The sequence below is a fragment of the Bison bison genome, unplaced genomic scaffold, assembly GCF_000754665.1.
Source record: "Bison bison bison isolate TAMUID 2011002044 unplaced genomic scaffold, Bison_UMD1.0 scf7180017864308, whole genome shotgun sequence".
Lineage (NCBI taxonomy): Eukaryota > Metazoa > Chordata > Mammalia > Artiodactyla > Bovidae > Bison > Bison bison.
The window spans coordinates 260930-274703 of NW_011494880.1; the positions used below are offsets into that span (position 1 = coordinate 260930).

General features: G+C 40.1%; 1 pseudogene; it reads right to left on the reverse strand.

Moving 5' to 3' along the window:
- LOC104997424 overlaps positions 1-10659 on the reverse strand; it is a 19926-nt pseudogene extending 9267 nt beyond the window's left edge.
- Positions 10660-13774: the final 3115 nt, after the last annotated feature.

Consider the following 13774-nt stretch of genomic DNA (forward strand, 5'->3'; position numbering starts at 1 on the left):
TCTGCCTTTTCTAAAACCAGCTTGAACATCAGGAAGTTCATCGTTCACATATTGCTGAAGCCTGACTTGGAGAATTTTGAGCATTGCTTTACTAGCATGTGAGATGAGTGCAATTGTGTGGTAGTTTGAACGTTCTTTGTCATTGCCTTTCTTTGGGATTGGAATGAAAACTGACCTTTTCCAGTCCTGTGGCCACTGCTGAGTTTTCCAAATTTGCTGGCATATTGAGTGCAGCACTTTCACATCATCATCTTTCAGGATGTGAAATAGCTCAACTGCAATTCCATCACCTCCAGTAGCTTTTTACAATAGAAAATACTAATTTAGAATGTATCAGCAGTGCTAAGCAATCAAAGAAATCACTGATGCTGAAATTCTCATTTCTCAATAGGATGAAATAACCCTAAATCCTAGATTAGTGGTTCGTTCAGTCACTCAGTCATGTCCGACTCTTTGCGACCCCATTGACTGAGAACGGCAGGCCTCCCTGTCCCTCATCAACTCCCAGAGCCTATTCAAACTCATGTCCATTGTGTAGGGGATACCATCCAGCCATCTCATCCTCTGTCTTCCCCTTCTCCTCCCGCATTCAATTTTTTCCAGCATCTGGGTCTTTTCCAATGAAACAGTTCTTCGTGTCAAGTCGCCAAAGTATTGGAGTTTCAGCTTCAGCATCAGTCCTTCCAATGAATATTCAGGACTATTTCGTTTAGTATTGACTGGTTCGATCTCCTTGCAGTCCAAGGGATTCTTAAGAGTCTTCTCCAACACCACAGTTCAAAAGACTAATTCTTCAGCATTCAGTTTTCTTTATAGTCCAACACTCACATCCATACATGACTACTGTAAAAAACCTAGCTTTGACTAGACGGACCTGTGTTGGTAAAGTAATATCTCTACTTTTTAATATGCCGTCTAGGTTGGTCATAGCTTTTCTTCCAAGGAACAGGCAACTTTTAATTTCATGGCTGAAGTCACCATCTGCAGTGATTTTGGAGCCCAAAACATAAAGTCTCTCACTGTTTCCATTGTTTCCCCATCTATTTGCCATGAAGTGATAGGACTGGATGCCATGATCTTTGTTTTCTGAATGTTCAGCTTTAAGCCAACGTTTTACTCTCCTCTTTCATTTTCATCAAGAGGCTTTTTAGTTCCTCTTCACTTTCTGCCATAAGGATGGTGTTATCTGCATATCTGAGGTTATTGATATTTCTCCCAGCAATTTTGATTCCAGTTTGTGCTTCTTCCAGCCCAGTGTTTCTCATGATGTACTCTGCATATAAGTTAAATAAGCAGGGTGACAATATACAGCCTTGACATACTCCTTTCCTGATTTGGAACCATTCTGTCATTCCATGTCAAGTTCTGTTTCTTCTTGACCTGCATACAGATTTCTCAGGAGGCAGATCAGGTGGTCTGGTATTCCCATTTATTTAAGAATTTTCCACAGAATTTTCCACAGTTTGTTGTGATCCCCACAGTCAAAGGCTGTGACATAGTCAATAAAACAAAAGTAGATGTTTTCTGGAACTCTCTTGCTTTTTTGATGATCCAGAAGATGTTGACATTTGATCTCTGGTTCCTCTGCCTTTTCTAAATCCAGCTTGAACATCTGGAAGTTCACAGTTCACATACTATTGAAGCTTGGCTGGAGAAACTTGAGCATTACTTTTCTAGCATGTGAGATGAGTGCAATTATTTGGTAATTTGAACATTTTTGGGGATTGCCATTCTTTGGGATAGGAATAAAAACTGACTTTTTCCAGTCCTGTGGCCACTGCTGAGTTTTCCAAATTTGCTGGCATATTGAGTGCAGCACTTTCACAGCATCATCTTTTAGGGTTTGAAATAGGTCAACTAGAATTTCATCACCTCCACTATCTTTGTTCATAGTGATGCTTCCTAAGATCCACTTGACTTCCATTCCAGGATGTCTGGCTCTAGGTGAGTGATCACACCATTGTGATTATCTGGGTCATGAAGATTTTTTTGTATAGTTAGTGGGGGTAAGGCTCTTTTTTGTTTGTTTGTTTGTTTAAGGTAGGTATTAAATTACTTGTTGAGGCTGTCATCCTGATGCCAGTTTCTCACAGATGAAAATAGTAAGGGTTATTTGGGGTAGTTTAGGGCAAGTAGTACTGATGGATTTATACTGCCATAAATAACTACAGGACTTTAGTAGGAAGCATCTTTCTAATTTTTTCTCTGCTAACACTGATTCTTCCATGCTTCCCAGTTTTTAACCTCTCCTCCTCCTCCCCACCTCTGAGAAAGTAGTTGTTAATCCAGTCAGTCAGAACAGTATGTTGATTAGGTCAAACTGCTAATGGGCAGTACTGCTGTTGCTACTGCTGCTAAGTTGCTTCAGTTGTGTCCGACTCTGTGCGACCCCATAGACGGCACCCCACCAGGCTCCCCCGTCCCTGGGATTCTCCAGGCAAGAACACTGGAGTGGGTTGCCATTTCCTTCTCCAATGCGTGAAAGTGATAAGTGAAAGTGAAGTCTCTCAGTCGTGTCCGACTCTTCGCGACCCCATGGACTGCAGCCTACCAGCCTCCTCCATCCATAAGATTTTCCAGGCAAGAGTACTGGAGTGGGGTGCCATCACCTTCTCCAATGGTCAGGGCTAAGAGATTTTGAGCTGGAGCCCATGCTCCTTCCTGTCATCTTTTTCTGTTTTAACAGAAAAAAACCCTGGATCCCAGGCTTCTCTCTTGATCTTTTCCTCAACGACTGGTTTTAAGACACATGCTATTTTCATCTTGGGAAAAGAGGGAGCAGGAGTAGGAGGAAGGGTTTTAATTTTTATGCTTCAACTCAGTCTTTTTCAAAATTCTATTTTAAATATCGAATATCGAGTGCAGCTATGAATTGAACTGCAACAGGATAATTCTCAGCTACTCAGAACTCCCACTGTACACCCAGGAAGTCCTCTGGGAAACATTGTGATTTGTGGGGCAAGATTTGGATGTTTTTGTGTTCTTACTAATTAACTTAATAGCAGTAGAATACCAAACATAATCTCTAAGATAGAAATGTCTCTCAGAACAAAGTAAAACTTGAATCGGAACATTAAGCACATATGTCCCTCTTGTTCCATTTTAAAATTCAACTTCCAAAGTAAAATGAGATATACCAATTCATTTTGGTCTAACCATGTTATGATATTCTCTGTTTCTGTCCCCTTTGCAAAAAAAAAAACATTCTAATGGACCCACTCCAGACTTTAAAGAGATTCATTCAAGTAGTTGTTCAGTACAAAGGCAATTTAACAGACCTTCTGTGGAATCTGGGCAAGGGTCGATACAATCATGTTAGCCCTTTCTTCTGGAAGGTTTTCAACCATTGACCCCAAACTCAGTAATACAAAGCCATCTTCTCCAGAGCTTTGGACAAACTCTTTGATTTCCTGAAAAGAAAAATAGTTTGTTGTATTCTGAAGGGGAATCAGCAGAGAGAGGGTTTTTGTTTCATTCATTCTTTCTTTAGTTTGTTTGAAGAACATGAATACATACATTTCTAAAGAGAGAGAATTGTTAGAATAGCATCATCTTCTAATATGCTATACTATTAAAACCATTTAGAAAGAGATGTAATATGCTATTTATTTCTTTTAACCACCATATTATCATTGACTACTAACAAGAATGGTGATTTATTTATCACTTACTAACACAGGATGTCACTAAAATGAAAGTCTCCAGGGAAAAACATTTCACATTGTGAAAACACATTGATTTTCTTCAGTGAGTTTTGAAAACAATGTAATTTTTATTCCATGTCTCAAACAATAACAGGACCAGGAATTTTTTTTCTCATTCTCTGTAAAATATTGCTAAGACCTGAAACAATGGCTTAGTAACTTGTCCCAGGATGACAGGATTATACAATCACACAAGTAAAATAGTATGCTTATTAAAACATATGGCTTGCTCACCAGGACAAGATTCAGGACCTTACTATGTCCAGAAATCCAAAGTTATGACTTCAACTTTGCTAAATTTCAAACTGTTCCTTACATTACTAAGTTCTCCTTAATATCACCAACCAGAACTCAACACCTTAGAATTATCTTTCTCTGATTTCCTTTTACTGAAAATTGATGAAACTCAGTCCAAGTGCTGTCTTGTTTCCTATAATAAGTTAAACAATCCTAGCCTAGCGAAATCAAGTTATTATTATTTTTTTTCTTTTTCTTTCTTGGTTTGTTTTGGAGAAGTTGACAAAAGATAGGCATTTAAAAGGACCTGAACTCCTAACAGAATTCCTCAAATAAAATGAAAAGCAGTCTGTAGCTCAGCTTCATGAATTTGTATGTCATTCTTTGTCCAATGTATTCGTTACTAAATTGATCTACTTTTCTTCTTGGCAGTTTTCAGGACAGGACTTCTGATATATAGGCTTTCCTGATTATAAGGCTAAGTATGATAATATAAGGGTGATGGGTTTTCCCTGGTGGCTCAGATGGTAAAGAATCTACCTTCAAGGCAGGAGACAGACCCAGGTTCAATTCCTGGATAGGGAAGATCCCCTAGAAAAGGGAATGGCAACCCACTCCCATATTCTTACCTGAAGAATTCCATGGACAGAGGGACCTGGTTGGCTCTAGTCCATGGGATGGCAAAGAATTGTACACAACTGAGCAACTAATACTTTTGCTTTTCACTTTTTCATGATAATATAAACAGAGTAAGAGGTTGCATATAATTGCTTGTCAAAAGAAGAAAAACGCTCTAGTTAAATCATCTCTATATAAATAAATAAGAACTCTCAATTTATTAACCATGATTTATTATTTATTTATTGGTGTTTCAAATTCCCAGTATCCACAGTTTCCTAAATTTAAGCCTCAGCTAAGACTCTGATCTATTAAACTTCTCATGATATTATAGTAATTGTCTGAAAGAGAGAAAGACTGCTAAAATTATTTTTTTCTTGTCTTAAAATGTTATTTCTGTTTTCTTCCTAGCTCATGCTCTGATAACACTGGGCAGGCTACATTAATTTCATCTCTGTTAAGGAAATAGCTTTTCAAAATTTCCATAGCTTATTTCACCCTATTTTTATTCAAAACCTAATGAGATTGCAATATCATATATTACCACTACTTTTATATGGGATGTTTAAATGTTGAGTATAAATTTGATTTTATTTCTGATCTTGGCCTAGACATTTTAAGGATATTGATGCTATGATATACAGTGAATGTGACAGATTTTGCCTGTAAGCTATTTATTTTTGGTGGGTTTTACACCATGAGAGGGTGACTACTTGGGTAAAACATCTGATCCAGCTATCTAGAACTAATTATGGTTCATGACATAAAGTTACAGAAAACTTTCATCTACATTTTTAAATGTGGATCCTATTGTGCAAATTTTGAACCGTGGTGTTGGAGAAGACTCTTGAGAGTCCCTTGGGTAGCAAGGAGATTAAACCAGTCAGTCCTAAAGGAAATCAGTCCTGAATATTCATTTGAAGGATGGATACTGAAACTGAAGCTCCAATATTTTGGCCAACTGATGCAAAGAACTGACTCATTAGAAAAGACGTGATGCTGTGAAAGATTGAAGACAGGAGAAGGGGATGACAGAGGATAAGATGGTTGGATGTCATAACGATCTCAATGGACATGAGTATGAGCAAGCTCTGGGAGATGGTGAAGTACAGGGAAGGCAGACATGCAGCAGTCCATGGGGTGGCAAAGAGTCAGACATGACTGAGCTACTGAAAAACTTCAGTGGATCTCCTGACTCAGGAATTAAGCCCACATCTCCTGTAGCTCCTACACTGGCTTGTGGTTTCTTTATCGCTGGACCATAAAGAAGCCTGAACATCAAAGATTTTATGCTTTCTTAAAATGCAAGATGCAGAAAACTAAGATCATGGTATCTGGTCCCATCACTTCATGGCAAATAGATGGGCAAACAATGGAAACAGTGAGAGAATTTATTTTCTTGGTCTCCAAAATCATTGAAGATGGTGACTTCAGCTATGATAGTAAAGATGCTTTCTTCTCGGCAGAAACTATGACCAAGCTAGACAACATGTTAAAAAGCAGAGACATTGTCAACAACGGTCCATCTAGCTGAAGCTATGGATTTTCCAGTAGTCATGTATGGATGAGAAAGAAAGCTGAGCACAGAGGAATTGATGCTTTTGAACTGTGGTGTTAGAGAAGCCTCTTGAGAGTCCCTTGGACTGCAAGGAGATCCAGCCAGTCCATCCTAAAGGAAATCAGTCCTTAATATTCATTGGAAAGACTGATGCTGAAGCTGAAACTCCAATACTTTGGCTACCTGATGCAAAGAACTGACTCATTAGAAAAGACCCTGATGCTGGGCAAGATTGAAGGCAGGAGGAGAAGGGGATGACGAGGATGAGATGGTTGGATTGTATCACGATTTCAATGGATATGAGTTTGAGGAATTTCAGGGAGTTGATGATGGACAGGGAGGACTGGCATGCTGTAGTCCATGGGATCACAAAGAGTTGGACATGACTGAGCTGAACTGGACTGAACTGGATTGTGGCACTGGAGTAGATTCTTTAGAGTTCCTTGGATAGTAAGGCGATCCAACCAATCAGTTCTAATGGAAATCAATCCTTAATATTCATTGGATAGACTGATGCTGAAGCTGAAACTCCAATACTTTAGCCACTTGATACAAAGAGCTGACTTGTTAAAAAAGATCCTGATTCTGAGAAAGACTGAAGGCAAGAGATGTAACGACAGAGGAGGAGATGGTTTGATGGCATCACTACCTCAGTGGACATGAGTTTGAGCAAGCTCCAGGAGATGGTGAAGGACAAGTGCTGGGGTCCAGCCCCAGCTGATCCAGGGTATTTGAAGGAGAGATGGCATCGGCGACCTATTTATTTAAATATTCATCAAAGATATAAAGAGTAATAGAATGAGGATAGCTCAGTGAGGAAATTCAGTGGAGAAAGTGGCTGAAATAAAAATAGCTCAGTAGGAAAATTCAGTGAAGAAAAGAGGCTGAATAAAATTCCAAAGCAGGGAATTTACGTCACCTACGAAGGCCGCAGGCGTCCTCCTGTTCTCCCGAAGGAGAGGAGACACTAAGGCCTCCCCGGTCAGATCTTAGAAGCCCAGGCAAAATTAGTAGGCTTGACGAGCTTCCCTGCCTCAGAGGAAAAATTCAGCCAGAAGGTGAAAGAAAGAACGACATGGGGAGACCAAGCTTCGGTGAACAAGGCCCGCACTTTATTTTCCAAAGTAGTTTTTATACCTTAAGTTATGCATAGAGGATAATGGGGGAAGGGGTAGAGTCATGAAGTAAGCCAGGCTTTCTTCCTGCAAACTTATCATATGCAAAAGTTTAGGTGATTTGCATCATCTTCTGGCCCGGAGGGCTGTTAACATTTTAAGAAACTTATTTTTCTCTAAAGGTATTATTCTAAAGTCAGGCACCACCCTCCAAAAGCATTAGATAAAATTGCATTCCTATAGGGCAAAGGTGTGGTGGGCTGTAACAAGAAAAAGAATTAACTCAAGGGTCCAAGGTTACAAACATTGAGGCTACTACTTACTTTTCTATACACCCATTGTATCAATCAATACACTGCGAAGGACACAGTAGGTAAGGGATATGGAGACTTAGCAGCAAACATTGGCCCAACAAGTGAAAAACCCTTCACCAATACAATTTCTAATCAATCTTTTAACTACTCAAAGGAATCTGTGTTTAGACGGTTTAGGACATCTGCCTCTCACAGTTAGGAGGCTCTGAACAATCACATGTGGCCGGAAAAACCTATTCAGGCAGGCTAGAGGATTTCCAAAGGAGTTTGTATGTTGAAACACTGTCACACCCAGGAATTATTAACTGGAGCTGTAAGCTAACTCTTTTTTCAGAAAAAGGTAGTGGGGCACAGCCCCCGTAAAGTCAGAGTGTAAGTGAGAGCACAAAGCAGAAAGTAGGCAGACTCTGGTTTTGGGGGTAGATGCTCAAGAATTTCCAGGGGGACTCCTGAGGCTCAATCCCGCCTTTGCGTATGCCAAGCCTCCTTCCTCATGACCTTTGCTATGGGCGGAGCTCGCTCCCAGCAGACAAGGAAGCCTGGCATGCTGCAGTTGATGGGGTCGAAAAGAGTTGGACATGACTGTGCAACTGAACAGCAACAACATTGTGTAGGTTAATACTAAACCAGAAACTTCTTCCTTGGTATTTACCTTACTATATTTGTTTCCAAACCTGGTGTGAGATCAGGCAGCTTAAAAAGTGAAAGTTGAAGGTTAGTCTCTCAGTCATGTCTGATTCTTTTTGACCCCATGTACTGTAGATTGCCCAGCTCCTCTGTCCATGGAGTTCTCCAGGCAAGAATACTGGGATGAATTTCCATTTCCTTCTCCAGGGGATCTTCCCTACCCTGGCATAAAACCCAGGTCTCCTGCATTGTAGGCAGATTCTTTACCAACTGTGGTATTAAAGAAATCAGGAAGTTTACATGATTGAAATAGAACTATACCTATGAAATTAGGCAGTGTCATGAGTGCTAAGTAACTTCACTAGATTCCAACTCTTTGCACACCCATGGACTATAGTCTGCCCAGTTTCTCTGTCCATGGGATTCTCCAGGCAAGAATACTGGAATTGTTTGCCATGCCCTCCTCCAGGGGATCTTCCCAATCCAGGGATCCAATCTGCGACTCTTACATCTCCTGCATTGGCAGGCCAGTACTTTACCACTAGCACCAATTCCTTAGAGAGACTTATTTTCATGAATTGTATTATCAGAATGCAATGATTTCTGGTCTGTTTTGAGTTGTGAAGTTCTTTCACCTCAGATAAGATCAGGAAAAAATACTGAAGTGCATTCACAAAGGTTTTGGAAAAAATACCATGAGTTTAACAGTACACACACACACACACACACACACACACATCAGAAGGAATCCCTCCAGTGTAGATACTGGTGAGACTGCTTAAAACTTCAAATACTATTTTAATATTTTCTTCTGTTTTTGATTTCTGAGGCAAATTTCTTTGGCCAAAAGTTCACTAAAAAAATTAAGTCATGGTAGCCAATAGTTATGAATCACTATGTTTCTGGCACTGTGTAAGAGCTTCATGTACATGTGATCTGCTGCTAAGTCGCTTCAGTCATGTCCAACTCTGTGCGGCCCCATAGACGGCAGCCTATCAGGCTCTCCTGTCCCTGGGACATGTGATCTAAGTCATTCTAATTGTGTCTGATTCTTTGCGACACTACGGACTGTAATCTGCCAGATTCCTCTGCTCATAGGATTCTCCAGGCAAAAATACTAGAGTGAGTTGCCATGCCCTTCTGCAGCAGATCTTCACGACCCAGGGATTAAACCTGAGGTTCTTTACCACTAGCACCACCTGGGAAGCCCAAGGGCTTTATGTATCTGGTAGATTATTTTTATTCTCAGTAGTTATGGCCTATAAAGTAGACCAAACGTTTCTTCCTTTATTCTCATGCATCCATATTTTATAGGAAAGGTACTATGGCAGAATCTTGTTTTTATATATTTATTACCTAGCATAGTACCATAGTACCATATATTAAAGCACCCGATTCCATCAGTTCAGTCACTCAGTTCCATAGTCTTTGAATACTCTCATATATTTCCAATTTTAATACGGCATTATCATACTTTGATTCTTTTAGATATTTCATTGCAATTTACTTTAATAAAATATGAGAGATCACTCCCACATCACCTCAATCTTATGTATCTTTTAATTTGTACTTTATTATAAGTAATTGTTTAACATTCATATTTTTATGGTTGACCAGTCTATAAGATCCCCAAGGACTACCATTGTGTCTCTCTCTTCTACCCCTCCTTCTTCTGTAAGAGTATAGAATTTGGCATTTGGCAGACAAAGAATACACATTTGTTGAAAAAATATTATTTCTCATGTGTTGGAAGACTTTTTCATAGTGGCTATATCCATATAATCTTGCACTTCTCTCATACTTTTTATGACTGTTATATATCCCAGAATATTCAGTAATAGTGAAACATGAAACACACAGTAAATGAAAGAATGGTGTGAAGAAATTTTATATAGTGCCCATGTCATTTCCTGGAGAAGGCAATGGCACCCCATTCCAGTACTCTTGCCTGGAAAATCCCATGGGAGGAGGAGCCTGATGGGCTGCCGTCTATGGGGTCGCACAGAGTCGGACACAACTGAAGCGACTTAGCAGCAGCAGCAGCAGCAGCATGTCATTTCCATAAGACAGTATTTGGGCTGGGAATGGAAAAAACTCTCTTCAGGATCAAAATTTTACCTTATGCAGGGGTTTGGCAGGTTTTCAGTGGAGTCTTCCAACAAAATCAAAATTTGGTAAGACTGATTGGGGAAATTCAAAATCCCAATAGCTTATTATCAACCAAAATCAGTTTTACCCATCAATTCATACAATGTAGTGCATCTTCCTGAAAAAGAAAATAGGTAAAGGAATATATGGTAACTTGTGAATATATATCCATTTTTTCTTAGAAGAGAGACCAATAAAGTTTCAGTTCTGTATTGGCCAAGATGAACAAATAATGCCAGCATTTTACAATTTGAACAAACATATGTAGAGAAAAAAGAGAGGGAAAAACACATGTAAGTGAGAAACTTACATAGCTCATAATATCTTCTTCCCTTGGCACCTTTGAATCTTTCTAGGTTCATGTAACTATTAAAGATTAACTCTTGTATCACATGTTACAAGTTCACTCAGTTCAGTTCAGTTCAGTTCAGTCACTCAGTCGTGTCTGACTCTTTGCGACCCCATGAATCACAGCACGCCAGGCCTCCCTGTTCATCACCAACTCCCGGAATTCACTCAGACTCATGTCCATCGAGTCAGTGATGCCATCCAGACATCTCATCCTCTGTCGTCCCCTTCTCCTCCTGTTCACTAATAGATTTTAACTCTAAGTCAATTTCCCTCTGTAATTATTTACATATGTGACGAATATTGCAATCTAAATGATCTTGTTTATCACTGTATAGCATTAGATTTGTATCACTTTCATGATATTTGTGCATTTTTACTTAATGTTCTGACCTTTTAAACATTTTTAAACTAACTGAGGATCCCATCTTCCAGGGAGAACCCAGCATTGTGTGATTGCTATGAACCCATTGGCAGGGGAAGCTTCTGGTGCTAATAGGTTAGAGGGAGGATTCTAAAATGGTGCTTGCCAGGGTTGGTGTCAGAATTATGGAATGAGATTCCAAAAATGGCTACCACCAGAGCCATATCCCCAGGTGTAGTCCCAGCTGCACAATGCCTCCCCAGGAGATGCTCCAAGATCAGCAAGTGGTTCTTGCCCAGGTGTCTTTCAAACTACTGATTTCACTGGCACTCAAACTAAGTGAGATTTTGTGTACACCCTTTGAGAACAGTCTTTGTTTACAGTCTCCTGTTTTCTTGAATGTAAGCCCCTCTGGTTTTCAAAGCCAGATATTCTGGGGTATATCTTATGAAAATAGGGAGCTTGATGTGGGGGCTGAAACCCCTGTCTCCTGGAGGAGGACCTCTATGGTTCTGATATTCCTTCTGTTTGTAGGTGGCCAACTTCAGGTTATGGGTCCCAGTTAGACTGTATCTCTACTCCTCCTACTTGTCTTGTTGTGGTGCCTTCTTTATATCTGTAGTTGTGGAAAGTCTTTTCTGCTAGTCTTCAGGTTGTTCTCAAAGATAATTGCTTTGTGAGTAGTTGTATTTTAGTGTGTCCATGGGAGGAGATAAGTCTAGGGTCTTTCTACTTCACCAACTTGATCTCAGTCACATAGATACTGTTTTCTAAAGATTGTTAATGACTTTCCACATTAAATATGGACCAACAGCATGAAGAATTTGCACTTCTCACACTTGTTTCAATCTGGTCTTCAGGTCACCTAGCCAGCCACCAGAGGATCCTGATTACTCATGAGAACTTTTCAGAGGGTAGATAAAGGTAAGAAGAGACCCTCCAGTGGTTTAAGAAGCCTCCCTAATGATGCAGATCTCACCAGGAATCAATAGCCTCCCCTCCTATAGCTACAGTCTCAACCTTTTCTGTATGTTTTGAAGAAGAAACTTATTGTGGCACTAAATTCTTGAACCATCTGTGATCAAGAAAGTGTATAATGATCGAGATGCACTAAATGAAATGATGGCTTTCACATCCATCTTTATGTTATTTATTTTTCCTGTCCTAAAAATTTTGAAACATTCTGACTGAATAGATTACTACAATCTAATGGCAATGGAAGGCTACTTGATAACTCCCTAAAAAGGAAAAAAGGATGGGCAGCTAAGGAACTATCTTATGATTCAGTCTGTCAAGTGTGTTCCTCTGTCTAAGTTTGTGTCTTTGGTCTCCAGAAAAAGTATAAATATTGGAAAAACTAAAAATAAATATTAAAAAGCACATCAGAATGAGTAATAAGGGAGATTCACCTGCTAAAGACTGATAAAAATATTCCTTTTTAGTATTTATAACTTGGTTAAAGGATCTCCTTTGTTAATTTCTATTCTTAGAATAAATCAGCAATGCTGTGAAGGCTCCTTGTTCAAGGAATGACATAAAAATTCTGGAAAGCCAGGCTAGAAAACCTGCCTTGGTTGCAAAAGTCTATTTGCACCAGTCACTTGCACTTCTGTCCCCGTACTTACCTAAAATTTCTCTAAGCTTTTTTATGGCTTTGGATTATTTGCTTAGTATATATTCACACATACACTCCATTCACAGCCCAGCATCCTATTGTGACTTTTTGCTATTTTTTGCCATGTCTTCCTTCACTTTGCTGTGCATGTGCTTATTATGTTACCTCACTTACAAGCTGCTTTTCTATGACCTATGATTCCTGATTAACTTTTATCTTAGAAACTTTAATCTCTGAATTATTTATTTTAGAAACGTTGGTCTTTGGATTATTTGCTTAGTCTTTTATTTTAGATAGGCCTAATCATCCTCCCACTTCATTCACCAACCAGCTTTCTACACTGACTGTTTGGCATGTGATGCCCTTTATCACTTTACATTAACTCGCATGACCCTGCTATGGAACTTCGTCTAAGAGTTTATATTCTATGACCTGTGATTCTTGATTAATTTTTAGCAGATTTGTTCCTAGACTTTGGCCTTGGTTCTGTTCTTCAAGCCTCTACCTCCTATCAGTTCAGTTCAGTTCAGTTCAGTAGCTCAGTCGTGTCCGACTCTTTGAGACCCCATGAATCGCAGCAGGCCAGGCCTCCCTGTCCATCACCAACTCCCGGAGTTCGCTCAGACTCACGTCCATCGAGTCAGTGATGCCATCCAGCCATCTCATCCTCTGCCATCCCCTTCTCCTCCTGCCCCCAATCCCTACCAGCACCAGAGTCTTTGCCAATGAGTCAACTCTTCACATGAGGTGGCCAAAGTACTAGAGTTTCAACTTGAGCATCATTCCTTCCAAAGAAATCCCAGGGCTGATCTCCTTCAGAATGGACTGGTTGGATCTCCTTGCAGTCCAAGGGACTCTCAAGAGTCTTCTCCAACACCACAGTTCAAAAGCATCAATTCTTCGGCACTCAGCTTTCTTCATAGTCCAACTCTCACATCCATACATGACCACTGGAAAAACCATAGCCTTGACTAGACGGACGTTTGTTGGCAAAGTAATGTCTCTGCTTTTGAATATGTTTTTTTTTTATTCGCGGCCGGTTGCCAGTTGGCTTTCCCAGGCCCCGGCCCACGGGGCGGACCCGGCCGACCGCACGGTACGCGGGGCGCGAGGGGCGCGCGGCCGC